The following is a 20,355-nucleotide window of genomic DNA, read 5'->3' on the forward strand; positions in this document are numbered from 1 at the left end:
TGAAATTACAACACTCAGTGTTTTAGTGACTGTCCAAAGTGTGTGAATAGAAGGCTCACGATTAGTTGTCATTTGCTAATGTAACCCCTCTTGGTTCGTGTGTTCTTTCATTTCAATAATGACCATGGGAAAGCAATTTTGCTGAGCACATTCACTTTAGTGTTTACTGCAACTGAGGAAATCTGGAAAAGACACAAAGAGCACCAAACAGACAATAATACTGCTGGTCCGGCCATAAAACATCCTTCTCAACAGCTTGTGTGAACTGAGAAGATGGCTGATTCAACCCATTGTACACTCTTCTTGCCTGTAGGTGTCTCCCTTTTCCCAAGATGCATTATTTAAATAACCAATGAATGGTTAATTTAACGAGAACAAATATTTTATAACTAAAACAAGCATTTTGACACTATTCACACTTAGTTTCTGTTTTTCCTTTTCCTTTCTTTACTCTGTAACATTCTACCACCACATCACTTCACACTGGACAAGTTTGGCACTGCAATGTGGAGTTAACACAATAAAATCAGAGCTAATCCTGCTCCAGAACAGGGATTCAAAGCCCCGGGTGAAAAGTAGTGTGATTGAACCCTGTTTTTAAATTACAAAAGTGAAATGCTTTACCCAGGCTTAAGAGCTGTGTTAAAGGGGTCATGAACTGGACTATTATATTATTTTAAAATGTTAGTATAATTTTTACATACATTATCATATTTTAGAAATAAAAGGCATTTTTCCTATCCTGATTTTAGCCTCTTATTTGAACACTGTTTGAAGGGGTGTGTCTGCTGTGAAACATGTAAATGCTCACTGCTGTCATTTGCTGACATGTTTGTTGGCAAGTGTCCAGATAAACTCTGATGTATGATTGCCAGCTTGAGCGATTGGAAATGGAGCTTTCTTTGATTACTTTCTGTATACATTTAATCAGTTTAAGATTATTGTCATCCTAAGTGAAACAAAGTGAAGTATATATTTTAGTCACTGGCTTGATATACAGATGCATAAACAGTCTTGAACAATGAGAAAGATTGTCTGAACTTGATTACACATCAGAAATCACTGATCAGAGATTGGAATAAATGATTACTTCCATGTTTGTGGTTTTGCTGGCAGATCCATATCGTAAAAGTCTGTTTGCAAAGCCTGTGTAGAAACTATGAATGACCAAATAATGAAGTGAAAGGTACCGGATTCTAACAATGCACTGCTGAGACGTTCTCTTAGTTACAAAAAAAAACCTTCCTAGCATTAGGATAATTTGGAAGGTAATGGCTTTGATCCTGTGTCGATCTTTTCACATCTATTCACTAACACACCAGTGGGCGGGGCCAAAGATGGTGATGTAGACAGACGTTGATGATATTCTGCAAAGGCAGTCTACAACTGCCCTGTGAGGTCACAAGTTTCCACTTGAGAACCTGTCGTTTTCTGGCCTTGGTTTCAATAAAGTGGGTTTTTGGAATAAGAGTTTTGAAACTCAGGGTACTTTTATAGTGTAATGAACTCTTAACTGTTGAAAGATCAAGGAAAATGCAGTGCAAAAGTGCAGTACGAACAAGAGGCAATAGAACTGGTTGTATAGTGGTTTTATTCAAGTCACATGTCCTACAGCCAGTACTGAATCAAATCATGGACAGGGAGATGTGTAGGACGTCTCAAACGAATCACCTGAAATGGGAACAAAACGACCTGGATCATTTAACAGTAATTCAGCCACAGCAAAGCATGATTAGGATGAAAGCATACTTGTCTGGTAGTAGTCATAAACATTGATGACTGCTGGCTTGAGATTTTCCACTGCAAGAACCCGATTCAGCTGCAGTGTGTAACTCATGGGGACACCATTGGGAACCTGCAAGACAGAAAGGATGAACAGCAGCACATGAGAAAATGGCAGCTAATGAATATACCCAGTGTACAATCTCACCTCTTTCAGATACACTAGGACATGATCATCTTCAGCATCAACCCGCTCCACTAGTGGGGCAAACGATTGGGGTGAAGAACCAAGCTGAGGGGAAGAGACCATCATTTACACAATTACAATTGAAGGAGCTTCAAGCATCTTGAGACTTTCTTAAATACAAACCAGTGACGTGTCTGCCGTGAAGCCTGACAGGAGCTTAATATCCACTAGAACCATGTTAGTGCTTGATTTCACACCATTGTATCTGAATGAGGGTGAAAAAGAGGTTTAGTCAAGATCAAGAATACAGCTTCCCTTTTTGTAAGAGTCATAAACATCAGTTGGTTTCAGGACACAATGCTGCTTACATAACAGTGAACTTCAACATGAGATTGGCTCCAAGCGGTTGGCAGTCTCCAGTCACCTTCGCTTCGACACTCAGCGTCATGGAGACTTTAACGGGTGTTGGGATGTTGTAGAAACATGCAACCTAAAGTACGAGTAGAAAATCAAAAACATTTAGATTTGGCTGTGCACAACAAATATAGATAGAGGAAGATACAGACCTGCACAGACACACAAGTGGATCCTGATGCTTTAACACTATATTTGCCTGGAACATTCTTCAGCGGCTTCTCCTGATACAGCAGCCTGTTGTCCCGATTCACTTTGAAGCTATAAGAGTCTCCTCCTACTACTGAGGACTGTACGGTAACAGTGCTGGAGCCATCCAAGCTGAACACTTGCGCAGAATACACAGACAGAGCCTGAAGAGCCACCACAGTGTCCTAAAAACAAGCACCAGATTAAAAGAAATCCTCAAAAGATTGCACTCATGTTTGGTAGTCAGAGGCACCTGGGTGGAGGAAAACCCTCCATAGGGATTCTGCTGGGCCACGAGCCAGTTGACAATGCGGTTAGCATAACCCAGATCAGCCGTCGTGAGAGGCTGAACAGCGAGAACCGCGAGCAGCACGTAAGAGCTAATCTCCACCGCCAGAGTATCACCAGATGTCGTCTGAGACCAATGGACCTTAGTGCCTTAGGATGAGATGGAGGGGAGAAAGTTGATGCCAAAGAACCTAACGAATCAACATCAAGAGGCTGGTAAATCTTACCTTCAGATATTGCAAGGTTGTCCAAGGCAGTTAAAAGCTGTGATCGAGTGGTGGTCTCTCCGGCCAAACTGAAGGTGTAGGCCAGCAGAGCCGTGGCATAAGTGTTCCCAACGTTCCCAACGACAGGCCTCAAGCATGACAGACCGTTGGTAATGACAGGACCCTTAAAAAAAAAAAAAAAAAAAAAAAAGACAGCCAGGGGTGCGTTTCCCGAAAGCATCGTTGGCCAACTATGGTCGCAAGTTCATCGCAATGTCCATTGAACTATTGGTAACGACAGAACTTGCGACCATAGTTGGCCAAAGATGCTTTCGGGAAACGCACCCCAGAACAGTAAGTTCATCTGCAAGGAGCTCATACAACTACTGGATTGGTCTTACCACGGTGGGGACACCTAGTTCAAGCAGCGATGCAACAATGTGGCAGTCATAGTCACACTGTCACCAACTCCACCCTTAAAAAAAAAAAAACCTGATTTAGAAGAACAGTTCATTGTTCCAGTGCATTAAGGAACATGTATTGCACCTTCATGTCACTATGGTACAGAGTTCCCTGCTGAATGAAACAGCCGTCTGAACCCTGCTTGCTGATCAACCAATCCTTTGCACTCTGCAGGACATGTGGATCAATGAAGACAAATTGCCTTGCTAGACCAAAAGACCTCATGACAAAGGCGGTCAACCTGGTTGTGAAAAAGGTTGACAAATTAAGCTAACTGTTTGTGCCACCACGGATTATACACAACAGTAGAACAGTGAGAAAAATCACCATGTATTTGATTCATCATAACCAAATGTACTGTATGAACCATCATCATGTCTGTAGTTCAGTTCTCCTTGGTATCCTGATTGGATCATACAGCACATGTAAGTGTTAGTCCAATGGGAAGAGCAGGACAAAGCTTCCTTGAAATTGAGTCTCCTACATATATAAAGTTGATTTGGTCATCCATACCACTCTGAAGGAAGCCTGTGGCAGTCTCTCGGATGGCTGCAGTGAGTTGCCCTGTGACCTTCAGGTACAGCAGGATGTAAATATTGGGAGCAAGAATGATCATATTCTGTTCTCCACAGCCAGATGGCATCTGTAATAACCCATTTAGATTCTTCAGCGCACGACCCATTATGTCCCCTATGAGAGGTCAAGCATAAATCCCACATCAGAAACAGTTATTCTACCAAACTTCACATGCCAGTTTCTACTGAATGAAATGTAGTACCAAGGACTGAAACGGAGCATCTAGCTGATCCTTGAACCATGTTTGTTGGAAATCTCAGAGTCACGTCTTCAGAAAGATCTCTTCCTGCAGACAAGAGAAGGGATCAGCATTTTAGAGCTAGGCTAATGTTTGGCTATACAAGGAGAACGTATTTGGGAATCACTGAGTGCAAACAAACCCTTTGGACACAGTAACCAACTCTGGGTGTTTGTCCTTTCAACTCCTTCAGGCTATAAGAGCAATAACACCACATCAGTAAAGCAGCAGGAGCTCCATGATCAAACTCCAGAAGGCTAGTTAACACTCACCAGGACAAGTAGACTTCGAGTGACTACGTCGATGCGTCCTCTCGTAGGCACAGTCACGACTTCAGTGCCACATCGAGACCGGGATGCTTCAGCTGCAGCACTGACAGTCACGTTGACAGTTCCTGCAGTGACATAGGAAGTGAGCAACACCCTTAATATAAACTTAATTTAGAGATGATCCAAAACTGACCAAGAACAGAAGCTGAGAGAACCCATTTGAAGGTTCTTCTCCCATTGGCACAAATACAGGATGTATACGGATCAGTATATGGTTTAAGAGTGAAGGCCGTGGATGAAGTTGGAGTTACTTTAACCTGCCAATGAAATGGAATATATGGAGCAAAGACACATGACCTTCTCTAAACAGATGAATTATAAGAGAAAACCATGGCAAACCATGATGCACTTGGACAGATAGCTGAAGACTGTGGCCTTCAGCTCAAAAGACTCCCCACGGACAATGGAGTACGGCAGGGTGAGCTCCAAGAAGAATGGCTGGAAGACCGTCAGCAGAGCAGGAGGAGCCAGACCAAAACCCTTTGAGGACAGGCAGAACGCCTCAGTCTCCCATGTGGTGATGGTGTCAGGAACAGAGAGAGGAACTCATGTGGATCCAGTGTTTCTGAAAGACAGGAGAAAAATAAGGGGAGCAGGAAGAAAAACTGGGTAAGTAGCTTTAGAAGGAACAAGATGCTTCACTAACCCCACACGAGCAAGCTGCCAGAGCCATGTTTCTGGAAAGTAAGTCCTGACAGTAACTTCAAAAGATGAAGGGTCACGTCTAGAATTTTGTTGTTGCCTTTGCAGCACTGATACAGAACCATTCAAAATAATCAGTAAAAGAGACAAGAAATTTTACACCAAACTGTCTTTGTATCTGCAGGATAAACAGGTTCATACTGTAACTGCCCCTCTTATTGCATTTATGGAAATTAAAACCCCACACAATTGGTTGATCCACAAAGAGTACCCTTACGAAAAAGTTTATTGAAGTGTGAAATTTATTTATTTATTTATTTATTTAAGTTTACTTACATGTATGGGCTTCTCAGAAATACACTTCAAATTGCACTTAAGTATACTTGACTAATACTGACAGAAAAGTCCAAGTATATTTGGCCTATAATTGAGCGGGATATACTTAAAGTATAATTAAGTACTCCAAGTATTCTAGGCTTGTACTAGTATTTAATAAGGTACTCAATCGAAATGGTAAACACTTATAAACTAGCAGGTTCATGTTTATACAGTATCAAGCTTTCGGGTGGAATAGCTTAGAGTAAATAAAATATGGAACTGAACCTGATCTTGTACACTGTGATAACCCTTACAAAAAATAAATCTAAGTTCTCTATTAGCATACTGATTTTCAACTAAAAATAAGCATACTTTCAGTCTACATTTTATATACACTCCTCAAATTTACTTAATTACATGTGTACTTTTATACTGCGAGAAAAGTATTTGGCCTGTACTTGAACTCAATACTTTCGTATATCTCAATCAAAAGATTAAGTATTCTAGTTTTAACTCTTGGTCAAGTAGCCTATTAAATATACTCTAACATAGTTCTTCCATATACGGTCTTATGAATTTACATCGCTTGAAAATATTGATTAAAATATTGATATAAAACAGGCTTCTAAATCAGTGTATCTGATTTTTTTTTCTGTGTAGCTGAACTCCAGTTATCCATGTTTTCACTGTTATACGGTAGGGGGCGCTATGACACATCTAGTACAGAATCTCCGGATCAAAACATAGAAGCGGAAACAAGTGATAGATTGCTCACACAAATGTAAGATAATGTGATCAAACATTAAACGGCGTATAAATCTTAACGGCTTAATATTACCACATGAAATGAAGTGTAACCCATGAAGAGAAAGCAACTGAAGCTTTTGGGGTGTTGGACTCCAACTGTGTTTTGATCATCATTCTGAACCTGATTAAAGGGATAGTTCACCCAAAAAATGACACCATCAAGTTGGTTTCAAACCTGTATGGATTTATTTTTTTCTGCTAAAAACAAGATATTTTGAAAAATGTCGGTAACCAAACAGTTGATGGACCCCATTGACCTCCATAGTTTTTTTTTTTCCTACTATGAAAGTCAATGGGGTCCATTAACTGTTTGGTTACCGACATTTCAAAATATCTTTTGTTTTTAGCAGAAAAAAAATGCATACAGGTTTAAAACAATTTTCATTTTTGGGCAAACCATCCCTTTAAGGCGTAGTCTTTAGCAAAAATGAGTTTCTCAACGGTTTAAAATGTTGCCTTAATGAAACTTACCAACATTCAAGTGTTGATTAAAAAGAGGATGCATGAAGCTAATAAAATGTTTATAAAAATTAAGTACAGTTAAAGGTATTTTGAGTAAAAAAACAACATTTGAACAGTGGTATAGGCCTACTGAAAGTGCAAAAACGATAAATAAATAGTAAACCAAGTATCCTTTAAAGTTGACTTTGAAAACTTTTCCGCTCGCACTGCCATGGTAACCAGAGCTATGAACCAGAGCCGTCTGATAGTAACAAAAGTGACTGACATGGACAACTGTAGTTCGCAATGTCTATTTGCACGCGGTTGCTGTTGTGGTTTCATTCAAACATTATGGACCATGGCAAGCAGACTTTGGATAAAAGAGGAGAACTAAAACGAGAAATATCAGCGCAGTGTTTGAGATGCCGAGAGCTCCCATAGACGGTGTATAAACGAGAGCTCCACGTCCGAGACTCCGACCGCTCCTACATGTACTTTAAACCGGTGAGCACATTTACAAAACTAACCAAATGTTATATAGTTCAACAATGATAAAATGTTAGAATATGATCTGTATGTTATTCTGTTGATCTAACTTACTGCTAGTCTCATACAAACTAACATACATTTCAACGCTCAAATGCAGTTTAGTGTGATAGTGTAATGTTAGACCAAGTGAAACAGTGCTGCATTACCTCACAAGTTTAATTTGCCTAATAAACTGACCTGAGAGTTGTAATTCTGCACTCGCATGTAGTTCGGTAGAATGAAATGTCCATATTCCTCTTATATCCGCGGGACTCGCGTCACGTGTGGAATTGATAGCTTACTCTTAACAATCCCGAACTGCTTCAGATCACAGTCATAATAAAAGTATTGATTATTCAGATCATCCATAAATATTAGATTGGTCGGCTTGACGTTGACAAAAAGATCCTTAATTCTTTGCAAATGTTATGTCAAACTACGTCTTTGCTAATGTAAAGAGGTTAGCAACCCCTAGTGGCGAAAAATTCCATACTGTACGTTTTAAGTATACTTTTCATAAGGGTAACCTCACATAACTAAATGCAAGTTCACCAAATCATGCAGAATTTCAGTGAAATAATGGCCTCTGCATAGACCTACTATCTGGGAATCTGGGATACAGCGGGCACGGAGGGGCTTGTACAGCGAGATTCGTTACGATCTTCATTCCCAGGCTCTGTCAGAGAGACAAGTCAAAACACAAGACAGATTTCAAGTCAATGACTCAGTTTGTGAACATGTAGTCACAAAATACGGTTTTCTACCTTGAAGGTTGTGTAGGCTTGATTTGTAGGAGCAGGGTAGGCACGATCTATATCAAAAGCTAGACGTGGTCGAAAACCTAGACACTCTGGTTCATCCTGAACGCTGTTTGGGTAACCTGATAGCGATCGCACCGGGAGCAAGTCAAACACCTTGAAACCATGAAAAAAGGTCACTTTTGAAAAATGTTTTACAAATTCATTACTGTTTGGAATGTTATGTCACAGAGTACATAAATGTTAAGATGTACACGAAACCTACTATCATAATAGGTTTGTTCAATTTCTCTCAGCATTACTCAAATTCTAAAGCTGAACCTGAATGTCAGTCAAGAACAACAATTTAAATCAACTGCACACGGATACCATTTTAGCACTCAGACGTCTTCCTGGCTCCAAGATCCAGACGCTCTGATCTACAGCACTGATGCCACACAGAGATCCTGCTTGAGCAGAGACAGTCAGAACATTTCCCTCAGCAGGAACGGCCGTAGCAGGAGAGAACTGTAGAGAGACCTGGAACAAGGACCCACACGCTGTAGGACATGTCATTATACCCCACTTGAAGGCAAAAGATGCTAGTGCACATCATACTTTGTTTTGGAAACATGTTTCTGTGTCAAACGATGCACTGCCAACAACAACGTTCTCACTGGGCAGAACACAGTAGACCAGAATCTGTACAACTGGAGCCATATTGACACTGACAGACAACTGGAACGACACAGAGCCGCTCGTGGCTGTATTAGAAGCCCTCGCTGTGACTGTCTGAAATCCATGGAGGACTATCAATCCTCTGGACAAGACCTGACAAAAACAAGACAAGTGGGTGCATAAAACAGGCAAGAGCAATCTATATGTATATGTAAAAAACCCTGATATCCACTCACCATATAGACAATGTCAACGCTGTAGTCTCCAGCCTCTCCAACAAAAGAATACTTCAGTCACTGGAAACACAGCACCACATTTGAGTGGCTGCTCGAGCTTCACTATAGTCAGTTCACTAGATGATGGATTGTCAGGAGAATCAGGTTGGAGAAGCTTAACAACCCTGTTATCTGTAGTGAAGTGTGGCGATCTGTAAACAACCTCTAGAGTCGCACTTGCCTGGGGAACAACAAATGGAATGGGTTTCTTGCGAGAGAAATTGAGATCTACATTTGAGTTCCGAGTCTACATTTCACAAAACAAAGAGCAAATCATACCACCAGATTCAGAGCAGCTTTAGGAAGACTAGCAGTGCTGAGGGAGAATGAGGCCAGTCCTTTCTGGTTTGTGGTCAGTTTCAGCAGCTGTTTGTTGGGCCAGCGGCTACCATCCAGGAGATAAACCACTTTGTTTGCGACTGGAGTCCCATCAAAATGAGACACAGATCTTTTGGGAATGATCAAGGTTAGGAAAGGGAACCAATGTGAAAGCTTCTGCAACAAGGAATTAATTTTACTTGCCTTCCCATTGATCATTGATCCATGCTCAAAATATTCTGGGATGTCCAAAAACATAACTCTGCCAACTTCAAACGTAATGGACACTGCTGCAGATTTTGACATCAATACATCTGGGGGAGGGATGGGTGTTGATAGATGCAACAGAAAAAAAAAAAGAAAAAAAGAAAAAAAGTGAAAACTTTAAAGCAAGTAGCTACCATTGGTCCAGATCAGCCATAGCTCACCTGTTCCCAACTCAGTGACATTCACATTTACAAGAAAAGTTTCTTGCATATCATTTTCAAATTCAGTGTTGAAAAACACTGATGTATCGACGATAAGGGAGGCACAGCCGGTGTCATTCATCTGGTAGCAGAACAAAGAGTCACATTAAAGTCAAGCAGAAGTAAAACCCTCCACTGTAAGGCAGGAGTCAAACCTCTGCGGTTTTAGTCAGGCAACGACGGGTCAACCCAGGAACCACAGCAAATGGAAAGGGATCACGGCACACTTCCACCAAGGCTTCACCGGGTACAGGTTGGCCATATGTGTATCTGAGAAACATCACAAGGAACAAAATTAAGAACTGACCAACCACAAGACAAGATGATATTTGTACATTTCTCACTTAGCACAAGCCTCAACTTTCAGTCCCACATCTGCAACGCTATACGTCTGTGGTGCGTTTACGGTCACATCAAACTTGGGCAAAACTAAGCCAGAAATAAAAACGCTGTAAGACCTCAGATCTGCCATTGAACTGTTGCACATCATTCACAATAACTTACCATATTTTTTCACTTCAAAAACATGGGAGATCATTTGGTCACCAATATAAGCCTTTAGTGTGCACATCCCAATCTGAGCCTCTGGGTTTAACTTGTGAGAAAGCTGCAAGATCCAACCCGTTGAGGAAACGTTTGTCCACTGACCAATGCGGTTATTATTATTGTCCTATTGAAACGATGAACGGCTCAGAAAAACAGAAAGTGGCAGTGGCTCAATTCAAAGACTTGGACAAGAACAAATTCTCACCTCCACCACCACCAGATTGTACTGAAAGACAAAGACAGGAATATTAAGCATTTAAAAGACACTATTGCAGCAGTCATTGAAGAGAACTGCAAAAAAAAAAAAACTATGCAAGCAAAAATAACCTGCAATAAATTTGCAATTTGTTCATGGCCAGAACTTACCATCTGATTAAGTGGCACAAATTTGGCATCCATGGTGACAACTCTGAAATTCACTGCAAAGACAGATAAACTCAAATTATTTTCATAATGCACTCAAAGACAATCAGAACTTGTAGCGTATTGGACTTTCTACACCTCTAATATTAAACCAAGGGACATTCACAGCTCACCTGTTTGTCCTGGATTGTAGATGGGTTTGTCTGTCTGGATGAAGGTCAAAGGCTGGTAACGTCTGAACATGACTTTCCGCTCTTGAGTCGCTCTGAAGACCCTCCCTTGGACTTCTACCTTCAGCATCTGCACAGATTCTCCATCTACTCGAGGAGCCTGTAAAGAAGCCCAGTTAACTCAAACCAGACAAAAATAAATAAATAAAAATCATGTCTCATGACAACAGACCTGGAAACTAAAGCATTGGTGAAATGGCTTTGAAGAAACCTGCTGCACAAGTTGAGTCATCTCATTTTCCTCATCAAGCAGAGAAACTGTCATTGTGAGACTCTCTTGGGGTTTCAGAAGACTTGCACACAATTTGGCATTAGATCCAGTTTCAATCACTGCAGGGAACGTCACCATGAATAACCTGTGAAAACAGCATTAACTTTAGGTTCAGGAACCAAAGGGAATCAGGTCAGAGCATTTGCATGTTGGCTGAATGTTCACAGAAAGTGGATGCCACAGGGTTGCCAGGTCTGTGCATCAAAATAAGCCAAAGTGGTGATCTCCATCAGCTAGTGGGTTGAAGTAGCGTATGTGAAAAAAATAAAGTAAATAAAGTGGAAAGCCTGATTTAGCAACACTGTGCCATCGTCACAAAAAAAAAACAAAAAAAACAAAAAAAAACACACAATACAGCCCTTTTTGTTCAGAAATATTTGAAGAACAATAACTCTAATAGCACAAACTCCATCCAACAGTGACTTAAAAAAAAAATAAAAAAACAAGTTAAATAATAATTTGGTGGGTCCCATTCATCCTTTGATCACTAGATTGGAAAAAGTACAACATGATCAATGAACTTAAACAGTTAATTCTTTGGTGCTTCATTTTGCCATCTTTACAACTGCATCATTCAGCACAGATTAGACATTAGGCCACTTTTCACTTCAAAGCCCATGTACTTACGGCCTTTTCTGTCCATTAACAGCAAAAAGGAAAAGGGCTAAAATGAGCCCTTTCCAAACACAAATCTCCCTCACAGCCATGAAGAGCAATCATCCAAGACTAGACAGAAATCAAGAGTCTCTTTCAGAAACCCTGCAACACTTCTGTTAAGATCCACACTGCTCTACAGCTTAACTCTATATCAGCTGCACTGATGCCAGCGTTATTTAAACGCTCTTAATAATTCAGAACAGCTTGATTTAGCACTCACAGGCAATCTGGACATCTTTAGGGCGGAGCCCTGGTAATTAATCACAGGGTTGCCAACATAGACATCTCTATATAATATCTATGGTTGGTTGCCAATGTTTGTCTATGCTTGTTTGTTTGAAATGCACCGGTTGCAGTGAGAGGAGGAGTGAGAATAGCGCAGGCAAGCCAGACAGTTCTCTCTTCTCGCAGTGGATATGACACAAAAGAAGATAGAGTGAAGAATGTTGGCATCCAGACAGTTGATGATAGCCATTGACTTCCATGGTATTTATTTTCTACTATGGAAATCAATGGCCACTGTCAACTTTCTGGTAACCAACATTCTTTTAAAATATCTTCTCTTGTGTTCAACAGAAGAAAGAAACCCATACAGGTTTGGAACAACTTGAGGGTGAGTAAATGATGACAGAATTTTCATTTCGGGCTGAACCATCCCTTTAAAGAAATTTTCATTGAAAAAAAACTAAGCTCTTTTATTCTACAAGATAAACTTGTTATTTGAATGCTATGTAGTTTCACAGAAAATGAACTGAGATGGCTATAGCTTATAGGTGTGTGTTCCTCTTCATGAAGAGTTTAGCTCCAACACCTGCCTGGAAGTTTCCATTGATCCTAATGACCTTGATTAGCTGCTTCAAGTGTGTTTAATTACATTAGGCCGTGAGACACAGGGTTGATCGGTACCATTTTAAGGGATTAAACCACATGGTGATTTTTGAAAAATGTGTGATCGCATATTCAAGGTAGTTTTTGGTTACGGAGGACGATTTTCAAACATATGTAAAGAAAAAGGATAAATGTAATTTGTATAGGAGTTTGTTTAAGAGTTTGTATAAGAGTATTGAGTTTGTACAAATTTGTATTTGTATAGTAGTCCAGGCATTTTAAGCCAAAATGGGGGTCAACCGTGAACAAATTGCAACAGAATCAAACTCAACTGATTTTGAATCCTCAATATGTCCTGAGTAAGGAAAAAAAAAGCCCAGAAGAATCCCATTAGGGGAAGGTTCAGAAAAAGACCCAAATATAGCCTATTCATACGCCTATTCATTACTTTTCTCACATGAATAGGGTAAAAAATTTAACCTTTAATAGGTAGCTTTCATTTCTCATGAAAGCTACCATGGATTGGATGCTATCACACATTTTCCAACACTATGATGTGTACCTTCATGAAAATCAAAAATCATATTGTTTAGTATATTAACATTCTTGAATGTGGCAACTGAATTGACCTGTTCTTGAGTAACCTCATGCTTTCTTTTTTCAGATTTCAGAGAACCCAAAGGAAAAGAGGCAGTAGTCTGATGTAAGACAGATTTTTAAAAACCTGAACCGTACGTTGGACCACCTGCAGTTATGACTTCAGACGTCAATTTTATTTTTAAAGGTTGAAATGCTTTTGTCCTATATATTTAATGAGGGAAGAGACGGCGCGCGCGAGCGGTGACGTCATAGACAGCCAACGGTAGATCAAAGACGCCTCAAAATAATTTTCATAGCGACTAAGCACATGTAAACATAAACATAATTACACAAAAATAACAATAAGGATTACACACCGCTTCTCTGTATTCCAGTTGCTCTCTTTCTGCTGGTTGTGCAAAGCTGTGTTGAGATGGAGACAGTAATCATGTGAAAACTGTGTGTTGTTTAAAGTTCATAGTATTTGTTCTGACTTCATGAAGCCTCATGGTGTGAATGAAACATCAAACTGACTAGAACTCTATGTATATGAAATGTATATGATACTGGATTATCAAGGGTGAAACTGTTAATAATGTAGACAGACTGCAATCTAATTCAATGTCAGTCATGTGTGGGTAAATATAATTTAATTAAACATTTAAAAGCTCATGAGAAATTTAAAACATGAAATGTGCAATAAGCAAACAATGCTTCATGACTTTCAGAAATAAAATTATTTTATTAGAAAATAAAAATGGACAACAAAATTGATAAAATGAGCAGGCCTAAAGAGTTTAATTAATTATTACAGTTAAATGTTCTTTCTTCAGAATGAGAAGCTGATGTGATTTCAGAGAAAAACCTGATTATAGGCAAAAATCACATTTCTGAAGCGAGAACTATTAAATATATTTGATTAATGACAATTATCTAATGTAATATTAACATTTTATATTGACAAAAAAACAAAACAAAAAAAAAAACAGAAAGCCTAAGCCACTTCTTCCGAGTGTGAACTCTCATGTGGCGTTTAAGAGTTGATTTGTGTCTGAAACTAGTTCTGCAGTGAAAACAAGTGGGTTTTTTCTTCAGTGTGGCTCCTCAGGTATGTATTGTCTCATGTTTATGTAAATTTTGCCGCAGTGAAAAACTCTTTCCACACACAGAACATGAATGTGGCTTCTCCTTCATATGAACTGTCAGGTGTCTCTTCAGGTTTGATGATCCAATAAATGTTTTGCCGCATTGATCACACGTGAACGGCTTCTCTCCGGTGTGAACTCTCATGTGAACATCAAGATGATGTTTGTATGTGAAACGGTTTCCACACTGAACACACATATGTGCCTTTTCTCCAGTGTGGATTTTCACATGTCTCTTAAGGGATGTTGATTGTGTGAAACTCTTCCCACACTGATCACATGTGAAAGTGTGAACTCTCATGTGACCATTAAGTTTGTTTGCTTGTGAAACTCTTTCCATACTGAGTGCAGGTGAAAGATTTCTTGGCTCTTCCTTTCTTTAAAAATATATTTTTAGTCTTTGAGCGACTCAAAGTTTTTTTTACCAGGTTTGACATGACGTTCCTCCTCCACTTCACTCAGGTCTGAAATGAAAGAAAACTTTTTCATTTAAATTTCAGCAAAATAATTTGAAGAGAGAAATATGAAAGTGAGCCCTGATGTAATAGCAAAAAGTAGTAGTAGACAACTGCTATAAAATATCCTAATTCTGGTGTTTTCATAAATTAGTTGCATGAATGAAGTACATTGATCTTTCAATTATTATTTTCAAGGCATTATAGGCACAAACCACGTTTCTGAAGTGAGAACTATTAAATATATTTGATTAATGACAATTCACCTTTGGCTAAGCCACGCCCTAGAATGTAGATTGACCAATCACAGCGCAGCCAAGAACGAGCTCCGACTGAGGTCCGACACTTTTTCACAGCGCTCCATTGACTTTAACGCAGGCGTCTCATATTTTTGGTCTCGGCAGGCTATTACCGTCGTAGTTTTATCAAAAATATGGTTAAACGTTGTGCCTGGGGCATTTGTAACACAGATACGCGTTTCCCAGAGAGGTTGGAGGGGGGTGTCCGTTTTTTTCCCTTCCCAAAACCGATTTCAAATCCTGACAAGTGTCGTCTTTGGATTAAACTGTGTGTGTGGACGTCCTCACAGTCAGCTAAACCCCTCAAGGATCAACAAGCACACTTTTGTGTGCTCTAAGGTAAATTTAGATTTTAACCTTACTGTAAAGTTATACTAGTTAGACAGTTATATGCTGTTTGTTTTAGCTAACTTTGCGTTACGTTAACGTTAGGTGTTTGTATTTTGAATAACACAGTTAGGTAACATCCAGCCGCTAGTCAAAACATACAATCCTGACTTACGTGATAACTAAACTATCGCTAAGCTTGCTTGCTAGCACCTTGATTCTTCATTAACGTAATTAGGGTAGAGAACCGAAATCATAACCTAAAACAGCATAAAACTGTCTAACTAGCATTATAACTTGTATAACTTGACGGGAAGGTTAAAATCTAAATTTACCTTAGAGCACACAAAAGTGTGCTTGTTGATCATTGAGGGGTTTAGCTGATGCGAGGACGTCCACACACACAGTTTAATCCAAAGACGACACTTGTCAGGATTTGAAATCGGTTTTGGGAAGGGAAAAAAACGGACACCCCCCTCCAACCTCTCTGGGAAACGCGTATCTGTGTTACAAATGCCCCAGGCACAACGTTTAACCATATTTTTGATAAAACTACGACGGTAATAGCCTGCCGAGACCAAAAATGTGAGACGCCTGCGTTAAAGTCGGACCTCAGTCGGAGCTCGTTCTTGGCTGCGCTGTGATTGGTCAATCTACATTCTAGGGCGTGGCTTAGCCAAAGGCGAATTATCGAATGTAATATTAACATTTATACAATACTGCCTAGGGGTGTGCAATATTGACAAAAAAAATTATAACTCGATATTTGTTAGGATTATTGATAACAATAATGGAACAATATTTTGCTGAGTCTGTTTTGTTTGGTACAGGCCTGTCATGGATAAATAAATATGAAAATAAATCCACCAGTAGGTGGCGGCAAGTCCATGTCCTAATGAGTGATTAATTGAATCATTCATTCAAATGATTTGTTCATAATTACTGATTAATTTAGAAATGAAGCTAGTGGATAGGCTTGTTCGACTTAATGCAGCTTTGCGCAGATCAATCAGTGTCTGGCTTGGAGCAGGGCATGCCTGTTAGAAATGTTGTCCGACTTGAGACTTGTAAGGTTTTTCTCCAGTGTGAATTCTCTGGTGTTGTTTTGAGGAAACTGACATAGACTGAGCAATTGACCAACAAAAACCTGGTCTAAAGTAAATGAAGCAGTATTTTTTGTTATTTCCAGACCTTTTGCTTTAGATAATGCGCTTAGATCGTTAAAACATTGCCGTTAATGTTAGAATAGCTGTATGAGAAGGGTTGGGAAACATCATGAATAATAATGTGATTCACACCTGACTCTTGCTTCTTCCCAGTGTGAACTCTCGTGTGATGCCTAAGAGTTGGTTTGTGTCTGAAACTAGATCCGCTCTGATCACATGAGGGCAGCTTCTCTCTAGTGTGTATCCTCTCATGTGTTTTCAGACTTGATGACTGATTGAATCTCTTGTCACAGTGTGAACACTTGTAAGGTTTTTCTCCAGTGTGAATTCTCTGGTGTTGTTTTAAAAAGCTCGCTGTAAGGAAAGTCTTCTCACACTCAAAGCACATGTACTCTTTCAAACCAGTATGAGTTTTCTGATGTGCATGTAAATATGGCAGCAGTGAAAAACTCTTTCTTTTTTTTTTAACTTGTTACTGACCGTTTTGCGCACCCGGCAATGTCGGGACGTCATCCTGTACAGTAGATGGCGGTAATACTCCCAAGGAGTGAGCAGTCAGTAACAAGTAGTAGTAGAAGAAGAACGCCGTAAGCTCAGTTCTCGCGCATGCGTCCTGGACTCCTGGCGCTCCCGTGAACTCTCGTCAGAGGCCCACATTGAGGAACACTAATAGTTGGATAAAGTCGTTATTTTTGTTGTTTTTCCGCACAAAAAGTATTGTCGTCGCATAATAAACTTAATGTAGTGCCACTGTAGTTACTTGGACTATTTTAACAATGTTTTAATAACTATTCTGGGCCGGTGAGTTTCGGTCACACTGGAAGCCTATGGAGGAGTCAAAATTCTGTCAGATTTCATCAAAAATATCTTAATTTGTGTTCCGAAGATGAACGAAAGACTTACATGGTTGGAACAACATGAGGGTAAGTAATTACTGACAGAATTTTCATTTTTGGGTGAACTAACCCTTTAACTGCCTGAACTTGTTTAATGTTTTACAGAAAGAGTGATTCATTCGACAAATTGGTTTAGGCTATTGAGAATTTCTTCAGAGAATAGGGTTTAGTGTTTAAGCAATTCAGAAAAACTGTAATATCGGATTGACATCTCTCTTAAAGGAACACTCCACAGAGAAATATAATATTACAGCAGAAAAGACACGATGGTGTGTGTTTCACACTGGAGAAGAAGGCTTTTAAAGGAACACTCCACCGTTTTTTTTAAATAGGGCTTATTCAATGTCTTTCCTACATTTATATAGGTGGGCAAATGCATTTTTGTCTCAGTGCATGCATTGTTTTAGTTTGGCACGCCACCGCTAGCTTAGCTTAGCATAATGAATGGAATCCTTTGTTGCCAGCTAGCATGTCCTGAGTAAAATTGATCCAAAAAAAAAAAAAAAAATTACTTCTTGTGGCCTGTGTATTCACACAGAGTACAAATGGCAATGCAGATTAAGACTATTTAAGCCAGATTTCCTAGGCAGATATTGACTTGGGACTATATTAGGGTGAAGCACAGGCGAAGCACTGCTACCTGAAGTCCTAGCGTGACCTGCACAGAGTATCTTCGCTTTTGGTTTGTGTTGAGTTTGAGAAGTTAGAGCTACAGTTACAGCAAATATGGTAATTGCCTGTATAGCAAAAAGTTGTGAGAAAACAAGCAAAGGACATACATTCACACCACCTTTTCGTGTTGACTCTCACGTCCTGAGTCTGTTGAGCGATCGCAACCTCCTGTCGTTCTCGAAATCGCCTAGTCTTAATCTGCATTGCTATTTGTACTCGTTGTAAATACGCAGAATTTTTTTTTTTTTTATCACATTTACTCACAACATGCTAGCTGGCAACAAATGGTTTCATTCATTATGCTAAGCCAGTGGCGGCCCTGTCAAACTAAAACAATGCATACACTGAGACAAAAATGCGTTTGCCCACCTATCTAAATGTAGGAAAGATGGTGAATAATGCTGCGTTCTATTATTGTCAACGAACCGACTCGGACCTCGGATTTGACGTCACTTCTACACTTCAAACGTTCTGGTATGTTTTGTGCGTCCGAGTCGGAGAAAAACATGGACGCCACCCGGAAAGCTGTTGCTATGGTAGCACTGGTCGAGTACCAGGCGCTCCAAAATGAGTATGTGCTTATAGTTTACCTTCTGTTTAGCAACGCTAGCCACGTTAGTAACACCCGTTTGAAACGAGGCTTCGTTAAATATTGCACTCACAACAAGACCGATTCCCATACCCACAGGCAGTGATACTGACGCAGTAAGGTATTGCAGTAATACGACGAGTGATTAAAATTTAAACAACCAAAGCGGTACAAAAACAATGAAAACAAGTAACACAGGGCGCAGCCATCTTGGATTCCGTATTGGAATTCTTGCTCGGGGTCCTCACGGTTGTCCAAACTTCCGAGCGGCAGAATCCGAGGAAAGGGGGCGTGTTGGTGCATGTTGCTAGGCAACGTCTGTCTTCCTAGTCGGAACTCCGACACGGATAAATAATAGAACGCAGCATAAGCCCTATTTCAAAAAACGGTGGAGTGTTCCTTTAAAAGTTTTATGGCCTTCTTCTCCAGTGTGAATTTTCTGGTGGTCTTTCAGTTCATCTTCTGTAGTAAAGGACTTCCAGCACTGAAACACACACCGCTGTGTCTTTTCTGCTGTAATATTACTAATGAATCTTCTCCTTTGTGTGAATCTTCAGGTGTTTCTTTAGAACTGATGCCCAATGAAACTGTTTACCGCACTGATCACAGTTAAATGGTCTTTAAATGGTCTTTCTTCAGAATGAGAAGCTGAAGTGATTTCGGAGCAAAAGCCTGAGCCGCTTCTTCCCAGTGTGAGCTCTCATGTGACGCTTAAGAGTTGATTTGTGTCTGAAACTAATTCCACACTGAACACACATATTTGGCTTTTGTGTGGATTCTCATGTGACTCTTAAAGTTTGATGATTCTGCGAATCTCTTCCCACACTGATCACATGTGAAAGGCTTTTCTCCAGTGTGGATCCTCTCATGTTTTTTCAGATTTGCTGACTGACTGAATCTCTTGTCACATTGTGAACACTTGTAAGGTTTTTCTCCAGTGTGAATCCTCTGGTGCCGTTTTAATTGTTCAGCTGTAATAAAAGTCTTCTCACACTCAAAGCACATGTACTCTTTCACACCAGTGTGAATTTTCTCATGTTTATGTAAATGTTGCCGCAGTGAAAAACTCTTTCCACACACAGAACATGAATGTGGCTTCTCCTTTGTATGAACTGCCAGGTGTCTCTTCAGGTCTGATGCAGTAAAAAATGTTTTTCCACATTGATCACATGTGAACGGTCTCTCTCCGGTGTGGATCCTCATGTGAACATCAAGATTTTGTTTTAATGTGAAACTGTTTCCACACTGAACACACACATGTGGCTTTTCTCCAGTGTGGATTCTCAAGTGTTTCTTAAGGGATGATGCTTCTGTGAAACTCTTCCCACACTGATCACATGTGAACGGCTTCTCTCCAGTGTGGATCCTCGTGTGAACCTCAAGATTATATTTGGTTATGAAACTCTTTCCACACTGAGTGCAGGTGAATGACTTCTTGACTCTTCTTTTATTTAAAAATATATTTTTAGTCTTTGAGCGACTCAAAGGTTTTTCTCCAGGTTTGACATGA

At 39.9% G+C, this 20,355-nt stretch overlaps 1 pseudogene across 1 annotated transcript; it reads right to left on the reverse strand.

Annotated features, from left to right (window-relative positions):
- Positions 1 to 1,573: 1,573 nt before the first annotated feature.
- LOC308694990 (alpha-2-macroglobulin-like) lies at positions 1,574 to 12,039 on the reverse strand (annotated as a pseudogene). Its single transcript has 34 exons — positions 11,860 to 12,039; positions 11,134 to 11,317; positions 10,905 to 11,061; positions 10,735 to 10,787; positions 10,574 to 10,594; positions 10,327 to 10,492; positions 10,167 to 10,251; positions 9,978 to 10,092; positions 9,784 to 9,904; positions 9,556 to 9,669; positions 9,317 to 9,456; positions 8,999 to 9,218; positions 8,703 to 8,915; positions 8,475 to 8,624; positions 8,112 to 8,261; positions 7,948 to 8,023; positions 5,258 to 5,363; positions 4,951 to 5,176; positions 4,745 to 4,868; positions 4,555 to 4,676; positions 4,425 to 4,476; positions 4,247 to 4,330; positions 3,982 to 4,158; positions 3,796 to 3,871; positions 3,553 to 3,709; positions 3,408 to 3,481; positions 3,028 to 3,190; positions 2,766 to 2,950; positions 2,476 to 2,697; positions 2,278 to 2,399; positions 2,093 to 2,174; positions 1,931 to 2,014; positions 1,750 to 1,855; positions 1,574 to 1,671 (listed from the first exon to the last, which is right to left on the reverse strand). The product of its transcript is annotated as an alpha-2-macroglobulin-like (transcript).
- Between the last annotated feature and the right edge of the window lie 8,316 nt (positions 12,040 to 20,355).

This window comes from Scardinius erythrophthalmus, assembly GCF_964197995.2.
Source record: "Scardinius erythrophthalmus genome assembly, chromosome: 1".
NCBI lineage: Eukaryota > Metazoa > Chordata > Actinopteri > Cypriniformes > Leuciscidae > Scardinius > Scardinius erythrophthalmus.